This window comes from Myotis brandtii, unplaced genomic scaffold (genome assembly GCF_000412655.1).
Source record: "Myotis brandtii unplaced genomic scaffold, ASM41265v1 scaffold1083, whole genome shotgun sequence".
In the NCBI taxonomy this organism is placed as follows: domain Eukaryota; kingdom Metazoa; phylum Chordata; class Mammalia; order Chiroptera; family Vespertilionidae; genus Myotis; species Myotis brandtii.
In genome coordinates this window covers 284,115-294,143 of record NW_005353685.1, presented here as the reverse complement: position 1 = coordinate 294,143, position 10,029 = coordinate 284,115, and the positions used below count along the sequence as shown (strand labels likewise).

The following is a 10,029-nucleotide window of genomic DNA, read 5'->3' as shown; positions in this document are numbered from 1 at the left end:
GAAGTTTGGCATTCTGTCCTTTGTTGGGCGGCTCCTTGCTGGACAAAATCTCCAGGCATTCCTGGTGGCTGAATATCTGGTATGCTTGCTTGGATTTCGTTTTCTACCAAGTGCACAGACTGCCTGTCTGCCATCTCCCAGCGTCCCATGTGAGACTGGATCTGGTGGGCCTGCCTGTGCGTTTGCTGGTATAGCGGTTCCACATCGCCGGCCCAGCTGTGTCCGGCTCCGGCTTCCTCCAAACCTGATTCTGCTTCTTTATTGTGTCCTTTATGTATGCGAGGAGTTGAAATCTGCATTCTGCTGGGCTGGGCTGCAAAAGCACTGGTGGTTCTCTTTGTGTCACTAGCACAGCTTGGTTGGGGATGTAATTTGAGTAGGGCAGGATCCCCGGGAATCACCAGGGCGGGGCCAAGGGCAATGGCATTTCCAGGTCTATTCGCCTCTCCGTGACTCAGCAACTTGCGTCCCCAGTGCCGGCGAGCAGTTCCACGAGACAGCCACTCTCGCTCTCCGGGTCGTTGCAAGGCCGTCCCGCATCTCCCCATAGGGGTCTGGGACCTTAGTATCCCGCCCCAAACACACTCAGTGGATTTGATAGTCCGCATCCCCTTCTGGTTGAAAAAAACCGTGCATCCAGTTTCAGCCAGCCTGGCGCGCAACTCTGCCCCTCCGCTCCTGGCGAATCACCAGGGCAGGGCCAAGGGCAATGGCATCTCCGCTTCTACTCGCCTCTCCGCAACTCAGCGACTTGCGTCCCCCGAGTGCTGGCGAGCAGCTCTGTGAGACAGCCCCTCTCGCTCTCCGGGTCGTTGGGAGGCCGTCCCGCATCTCCCCATAGGGGTCTGGGACCTTAGTATCCCGCCCCAAACACGCTCAGTGGATTTGATAGTCTGCATCCCCTTCTGGTTGAAAAAAACCGTGCATCCAGTTTCAGCCAGCCTGGCGCGCAACTCTGCCCCTCCGCTCCTGGCGAATCACCAGGGCAGGGCCAAGGGCAATGGCATCTCCGCTTCTACTCGCCTCTCCGCAACTCAGCGACTTGCGTCCCCCGAGTGCTGGCGAGCAGCTCTGTGAGACAGCCCCTCTCGCTCTCCGGGTCGTTGGGAGGCCGTCCCGCTTCTCCCCGTAGGGGTCTGGGACCTTAGTATCCCACCCCAAACACAGTGGATTTGAGAGTCCGAATCCCCTTCTGATTGAAAAAAACTGCGCATCCAGTTGCAGCCAGCCTGGCCCGCAATTCTGTACCTCCGTTCTTGGAGCCTCTGCACAGCCTACTCAGTCTCAATGCTCTTCTTTCTTTCCTTCCAGTTGTAGAGCTTCCACTGGGCCAGCTTTCCCATGATTCTGAATGACAACTGTTTCTTTTATAGTTGGTAGTCTCGATGTTGTTGTGGGAGGCAGCACGCACAGGTCTGTACCTTACGCCGCCATCTTGGTTGTCCTGTTATGTTATTTTAAACACACACACACACACACACACACAGCCCTCATACTAATCCTTCTTTGACTTAGAATGCACTTTGGTTCTATCAGGGCTGTTTATACACAAATGGGAAAACGTTCAGCACAAGTTCACAGTTTTTAATACAAGTTTAACTAGCATTTATTGAGCACTTATTACATGTCAAGCACAGGGAATATTGAAGAGTTTGTGAGATTTCTTTTTCCCACTAGGGCAGTGGTTCTCAACCGTCCTAATGCCACGACCCTTTAATACAGTCCCTCATGTTGTGGTGACCCCCAACCATAAAGTTATTTTTATTGCTACTTCATAACTGTAATTTTGCTACTGTTATGAATCGTAATGTAAATATCTGATATGCAGGATGTATTTTCATTGTTATAAATTGAACATAATTAAAGCATAGTGATTAATCACAAAAACAATATGTAATTATATATGTTTTCTGATGGTCTTAGGCGACCCCTGTGAAAGGGTCGTTCGACCCCCAAAGGGGTCATGACCCACAGGTTGAGAACCGCTGCACTAGGGTGACCAACCAGATCCTGTTTGGGACTGTCTTGGTTTCAGTATTGAAAGTCCCATATACTGGGAAACCCCCCAATCCTGGCAAACTAAGATGGTTGGTCACCCTAACAGATTACTAACACAGGGTCTCTGTCCTCAAGGAGCTCACAGTCCAGAGGTAATGGAGGAGCATACATAGGTGTTTCATTCAGGAGGAAATGGCAGTCTGATACATTTACTGTGCCCATTAATGCTATAATATAGGAGTGATTTTCATCCATTATAAACTCTGAGCATTAGCTCATTAATAGATTACACTGTGAAATGGGAATTATGGCACAATTTATCATTCAAGCAAGGTTTTGTTTTTGTCTGAAATAAACTATCTTTTCCCCCTGGAATAAATTCTCCTTTCACTCTGTTCTGTCAGTGATCCAATTTTTATGATGTTTGTCTACTGAGTATATATATATAGGCATTGTCTCCACCAGAGCTGTCCAGCAGAAATATAATGCAAACCACATAGGTAACATAAAAATTCCTAGTAGCCACATTTAAAAATAAAAACAGGTGAAATTAATTGTAATAATATAGTCTATTTAACCAATATATTAATAAAATATTATTTTACTGGGATCAATGCTAAAATTAATGAGATTTTTAAAAAACTAAATCTCGAAAATCCAGAGTAGCCAAATTTCAAGTACTCAGTCACCATAAATGATTAGTAATTACAGTTTTGGATCCCACAGGTCTACACATAGCTGTTACAGAATTTACCAGGCGACCGAAAAATACACAGGAGTACCCGGAGATACAGGAAAAACCCATTTATTTCCAGATGTACTAGTACCGTGACTCAGGGGAGCCTATTTCCAAATCCTGAGTAAACCAATATGGAGGAAGCTTTCTCTTTATACTCTTTGGTTTCTTTGTCTCCCAAATATGGATCATACTTCTGGAACTTTCACGGGCTTTGCAAAAAGCCCCATGTGTTGGGATGGGGGCCATGAGACCACACCTAAAGGCCTGGCCTGGTATCAGTGCTGATAACCCCCTCTGGGGGTTGTGTATTGTTCATGGTTTATGGCCTCTGTAAAATGGGAGTATTTAGGTAAACAGGTCTTGCAAGACCAGATAATTAAGGAAGGGAGTGATGGTGAACCTTTGTCATGCGTGTCAGAGGTGACACCCGAACTCATTTTTTTGGTTGATTTTTCTTTGTTAAATGGCATTTAAATATATAAAATAAATATCAAAAATATAAGTCTTTGTTTTACTATGGTTGCAAATATCAAAAAATTTCTATATGTGACACGGCACCAGAGTTAAGTTAGGGTTTTTCAAAATGCTGACACACCGAGCTCAAAAGGTTCGCCATCACTGCACTAAACTATAGGCTAACAGGAATGTGCATTAGGGATACAGAGTCAGGCTGCTAGCACTGCCCCCTCCCCCACCCCCAGCCCACCAAATGTCTTATATTCCTAATCAAGCCAAGTATAGAATAGAAAGAGTTTGATAACTGAAGTCAAAGCTCTTTGCCTAAATTAATAGGCAATTTTGAAGGAAAGAACTTCTGCATAACTTTTGACTTCTTAATCATTTGGATTATCCTGCCATCCATCCCTAGGTTCCAGCTGAGTTGACTCCGAATTCTAAGCACCAGAGCTGAAGTGCATGCAAAGGAAAAGTGCCAGCGGGGAACTACACGTTCTTCCTTAACTGCGGAGCCACGCTGAGCACATTGTGAAGAGGCCATTCTTAGGCCTGGTTTCACAACATCCCCAGGTGTTTCCAATTATCTCAAAGGGTGTCATAAAATTTGCAAAACAAAATACAATTTAAATTCTTGGATGTATAAAAAGCAATTATTGTACATTCCTCATGGTATGTTCCGGATGGGAAGGGAGATTTATGAAACCCAGCAAACAATGAACTGATGTTGTAATTCCCAACAGGCTGCAAAACACAAACAAAAATAATGTGACAAGATGATAAAGGCTCCAGTAGAAAATGCTGGGTTTGGGTTTAGAAAACCCAGTTCTCCCTCATTGCTTTGCCAAATGACTTATCTATGCAATGATGCTGAATGAACATCCCACCTTTCCCTCTGTTACAGATTCTTTAAAAATATTTTTTATTGATTTCAGAGAGGAAGGGAGAAGAAGAGAGAGCTAGAAACATCAATGATGAGAGCTAATCAATCATTAATCAGCTGCTTCTTGTATGCCTCCCACTGAGGATCAAGCCTGCAACCTGGGCTTGTGCCCTTGACCGGAATCGAACCTGGGGCACTTCAGTCCACAGGCCGACGCTCTATGCACTGAGCCAAACTGGCTAGGGCCCTCTGTTAAATTTTTTTATTATCCCCTTTTTGTATGCTTATAAGCATTTCCACTAATTTTGCTCATTGACCCTCAAAATAATTGCACCCATATTATAGTTTTTCTCCATTATTTATTCATTTTGCAAACATTTACTGAACAATAAGTCTTCCTATGTTTCTGGAACCAGGTTCTATACAAAGAGTCAAGGGAGTCCAGCTAGAGTGCGAGGAAGTCAGCTCTGGGTCTGGCTAACTGAGGCTGAGCCCAGGTGGGCACGGACTTTTAAAGTAGAATGGTGTCACTGGATCCAGCTGGGAAGGTGGGGCAGAGGGGCTGGAAGCCTCTTATAGCAAATGGGCTGATCCCAGGGAGCAAACCTGGTGAACATCTATCAGTTAACAATGTCATTGTCAGTTAATATCTCAACAGCTTGTGGTTGGACTGGGACCGCCCTTCCCTCCAAAGGGACCAGAAGCAGGCAGAGCAGGGATGATCCAGGATGAGAAGCAACTTTTTTTTTTACTTTAACATATTTTTCATCAAATAATGTTGAACGCCTACTAGATGCCAGGTGTATTTGTGCCAGGGATAGGAAAAGGAATATGACACAGTCCCTCACTTCAGAGTCCAGGTGGGGGAATCACTCATGGGCACATGTATTAGGATGTGGCACTTACACTGGCAAAGACAAATTTGGGAAATGGGGGATAGTCCCCTACCTAGTATCTGAGCTCAGGAGCCAGAAACTAAGAAGAGGAACATCTCCCCACCGCTCCCCTGGGTCCTTAGAAATACTCAGGAGGGCTTCCAACTCTCACAGCTCATGGGAACTGCAGCATGACATATGTGGCAGATGTGAGACGATTTTACCTGGATTTTGAGGGTCAAGGAAACCCCCGGCTGACATCTAGTAATACTGGGATGGCAGACATGACTGGATGCAAGTGACTTCAATGTCCTCACTTTGGGGCAGTGGTGTGTACCAGCGTGTGTGTGTGTGTGTGTGTGTGTGTGTGTGTGTGTGTCAGAGTTGCAGGGACCCACACAGCAGAGGCTGTTCCCTGACTCCTAGATCAGAGCTTCTGTTGGAATTGGCATATCCTTAGACATCCTTTTTTCTTTTTTCAAACTCCCTTTAATGTGAGACGATTTTACCTGGATTTTGAGGGTCAAGGAAACCCCCGGCTGACATCTAGTAATACTGGGATGGCAGACATGACTGGATGCAAGTGACTTCAATGTCCTCACTTTGGGGCAGTGGTGTGTACCAGCGTGTGTGTGTGTGTGTGTGTGTGTGTGTGTGTGTGTGTCAGAGTTGCAGGGACCCACACAGCAGAGGCTGTTCCCTGACTCCTAGATCAGAGCTCTGTTGGAATTGGCATATCCTTAGACATCCTTTTTTCTTTTTTCAAAATTCTCCCTTTAATGACTGAGGAGCCGAGACCTAGAGATGTGCAATGATGTGTCACCAGGGGCTGGGACTAGCCCCCATGTATTTCTGACTCCCGTGTCCCTCTTTAGGTCTTGCTGCCTTTTTGACCAACTCTGTGAGCAATTAGGGCAGCACAGCTATAGACAAAGGAAGACCTTACCTACGTCCACTTTGGGCAAGTTCAGGCAGCACAGCTGAGTAAGGTCCTCTGCTTGTCAACATGCCCTGTGTAATTGCTTATAGTGCCCCTATAAGCTCTCTTCTGGCCAGAGAGTCTTGTCTCTCTTGTTCAGGGTTGTATCCCAGCACCTGGCAGTGAAGGATGTTCTCTCACTGTTGATTGATTGAGTGGATGAGATGTACCTCCATCCAGCTTTAGTCATAGAAACCCAGACTGAAGCTACACGAAGATTGGGCTCCTTCCCACCCTCGGCTTCGGTGGCAATAATTCCCTGTATTCAGATGGCCCTTTGCTATTTCCAAACCTATTCACTTGCTTGGCTACATTCAATCTCGAATATCCCTGCAGGGTGAACATTTGTCTGAGAGTAAAGCAAGTCTTAAAGGTTCTGGACTTGTCTTTAGCACTTTTATTCAGGCCCACAAAACCTGAAAAACCAACAAGTTGCTGTATATTATGTAGACTCCGGGGGAATTGCATCATTTCCCACAGTTTAAAATTGAATCCTAAATGTATGGCATTAAAGGGACTGTCCCTTCCATGGTTGTCTGTTGCACTGTAATTCATTCAACTGGAGTCCTTCCTGGGGACGTTCAGCCCAGATCTAGGGTGAGCACAATGCAGCTTTCTTGCAAGCCTCTGGGTCTGGGAATACAAAGGATTTTCAGTCCAACACAAACATGGGTTCACACTTTCCTCTCATCTCACTGGAAACTCCCTGAAGGGAAAGGCCACATCTGTGCTGGTCAATTCTACAATCCAGGACCTAGCTTTTTCAGTAGATGGATATGGATGGATGGATGGATGGATGGATGGATATGGATGGATTAATGAAACTTCAAGGAATCTTCCCACTTCAGAGAAGCTTTGAGTCCTCCCTCCTTTGCTATTCAGTTGATTTCTTCACAAAGACCATTATCATGACCAGACAAAAAGGAGTGCATTAGCTGACTCAAAAGTTAAAAAGTCCACAAAGGAGAGAGTTCCCCATAAGGAATTTCTCCATAAACAAAAAGATCTAGAGGAAAAGTAATATTAAAATGCACATGGATATTTTTTAGCACCAGACACTTTATCTTATTTTGTCCTCACAAAAAGACATCCTGATAGAAAGAACAACAATTTAGTGACTATTTCCCTATGTAGGTTATTTTGCTGAGGACTATCCATGCATCATCTCATTTAAAATCCACACCTTAATCAGGCCAACCCTATTATTATCGCCATTTTGTAGATAAGGAAACTGAGGCTTATAGAGATGAAACATTTAGGATGGAACATTTTAAAGAACTGAACCCAATTTCAAACCATATGGTCTTTATTGCTATGACTTATGGTAAGGCAGGTAATTTGATTTTCTTTTAGAGAGGTGAAGAAACTGAGGCTCAGAGAGCTCAAGAATCCTGCTCAAGCCAGTAAGTGGTAGAGCCAGGACTCAAACCTAGGTTGGCCTAACTTTGTTTATTTGTTTATTAGTGTTTTTTAATCCTCACCCAAGGATATGTTTTTCATTGATTCTAGAGATAGAGGAAGGGAAAGGGGGAGAGAGAAAGAGAAAGAGAAAGAGAATGAGAAGAGAGAGAGAGAGAGAGAGAGAGAGAGAGAGAAACAGTGATGTGAGAGAGAAAGGGACAAGGAGGAAGAAGATGGAGGCAATGGAATGAATGGCATCTGTCACCTACTGGCTCCCTCCATAGACACAAAGTTAGAGGCCAAAGTGATATAACTATTGAAGGAGCAGGTGAGACCCTGGACTCCAGCCAATCTGGATTAGGGATGGGCCCTCCCCCTCTCCTCTCTTGTTCAATGCTGGGACTGGAATCCTTGGGAGCATCCAGAATTCACTACCACTGGGAACACTGGCTTTTTCCTGATTGACGGAGTCACCTCAAGACAGGAGTCCTTGGACACAAGAGGAGGAAGAGGGCTGAGGCAGTGTGATAACATGAGCTGACCCATTTAGTGTGAAACATGCCCCCTCTATGGACATTTTTGGGTGTGGGCTGAGGTTACACTTCTAAATGAATGGAGGTGATCAGGCAGTAGATATAGATCTATAATAATGTTACCACTTAGTGCTTGCTGAAGGATACTGTGCTCTATCGAACTACATGAATTACATTTCAGCCACACATAAGAACGCCTCAAAGTGAAATTGCTTTGAATGCATTACTTATCTCAACTCTTAGCTTGTCAGGGACAGTAATCAGAACCCCATGTCTTCTCCTGTTGTCTGTGCCTGCTAACTCCCAGCCATGCAGGAGCACATCTCTATCCTTGTTGGCCAGATGGGCAAAGCTTGTTGGGAGCTTTACTGACTGGGACTTGGCATCCAGCCCAATGGCCAGATGCCAAGTGAAAAAACCATTAGGTGGGGAGATGACTCCTTCAACACCTTCTTCAGTGAGACAGGAGCTGGCCAGAATGTGCCCAGGGCAGTGTTTGTAGACCTGAAACCTAAACTGATGAAGTTTGCACGGGTACCTACCACCAGTTATTCTACCCAGAGCAGCTCGTCACATGCAAAGAAGATGCTGCCAATAACTATGCCTGCAGACACTACACCATTGGCAAGGAGATCATTGACCTCGTCATGGACCCAATTTGGAAACTGGCTGACCAGTTCACAGGTCTTCAGGGCTTCTTGATTTCTTACATCTTTGGTGGGGGAACTAATTTTGGGTTTCACCTCCCTACTGATGGAACAGTTGTCTCTCTGTCAATTATGACAAGAAGTCCAAGCTAGAGTTCTCCATTTTTCCAGCCGCCCAGGTCTCCACAGCTGTAGTTGAGCCCTACAACTCCATCCTCACCATCCATACCACCCTGGAGCACTCTGTTCCTTTGTGGTTGACAACGAGACCATCTGTGACATCTGTTGTAGAAACCTCAATACAGGGTGGGGCAAACGTAGGTTTACAGTTGTTCATATGGAAAATAATACAATAATTAATAACTAATAATACAAGAATAAACTCTCCATTTCGTGTACTCACAACTGTAAACCCACCCTGTATTGAGTGCCCAACCTACACTAACTGCCTTATTAGCCACATTGTGTCCTCCGTTATTGCTTCCCTCAGATTTGATGGAACCCTGGATGTTGATCTGACCAAACCCAAGAGCAACCTTGGGGCCCTAACCCTATGTTCACTTCCCTCTGGCCTTATATGCCCCTGTCATCTCTGCTGAGAAAGCCTACCACAGACAGCTTTCTATAGCAGAGATCACCAATACATTTGCTGAGTCAGCCAGATGGTGAAATATGACCCTCGCCATGGCTTGCTGCTGCTTGTTGTGCCGTGGTGATGTGGTCCCCAAAGATGTCAATGCTACCTTTGCCACCATGAAGACCAAGCGTGGCATCCAGTTTGTGGACTGGTGCCCCACTGGCTTCAAAGTTGGCATTAATTACCAGCCTCTCACTGTGGTACCTGGTGGAGATCTGGCCAAAGCACAGCGAGCCGTGTGTGTGCTGAGCAACACCACAGCTATGGCTGAGGCCTGGGCTCTCCTGGACCACAAGTTTGACCTGATGTGTGCCAAGCATGCCGTCACCCACTGTACGTGGGTGAGGGCATGGAGGAAGGAGAGTTTTCTGAGTCCTGTGAAGACATGGCTGCTCTTGAGAAGGATTATGAGGGGTGGCGGGGAGTGTAGATACTGTCAAAAGAGAGGGCAGGAAGAAGGAGAGGAATACTAATTACCATTTCTTTCAGCCCTGCAACATATCGTATTCTGAACTTCAGCTTCACTAGCTGACAGATGTTAAAACTTTCTGGTTAGATTGTCTTCACTTTTACCTGTGATCATGTCTGTCTTTTCCATGTATACCTGTAAGATTTTCCCCTCATACCTCATAGTAAAGGCATTGAGAAAGAAAAAAAAGTGAAATACTTTTGCTGGCCCAGTATTTGTCATGAGGACACTGGGGGGGGCGGGGGGGGGGGCGGGGATGAAGAAAAGTCTTCCTTGGTTCCCAGCTTGAGGGGAGCTTAATGAGGAGAAATGCCCGATCCTTGCATTTAACAGCAAAAAATGTCCTGTGACTGTCATTGCCAACCTGGAAGAAGCTCTCAAGATTATTTTATCCAAACCCTTCCCGTTTTCAGCT

At 45.5% G+C, this 10,029-nt stretch overlaps 1 pseudogene; it reads left to right on the top strand.

Moving 5' to 3' along the window:
- The first annotated feature begins 8,170 nt into the window (after positions 1-8,170).
- LOC102253225 lies at positions 8,171-9,575 on the top strand (annotated as a pseudogene).
- The last annotated feature ends 454 nt before the right edge of the window (positions 9,576-10,029 follow it).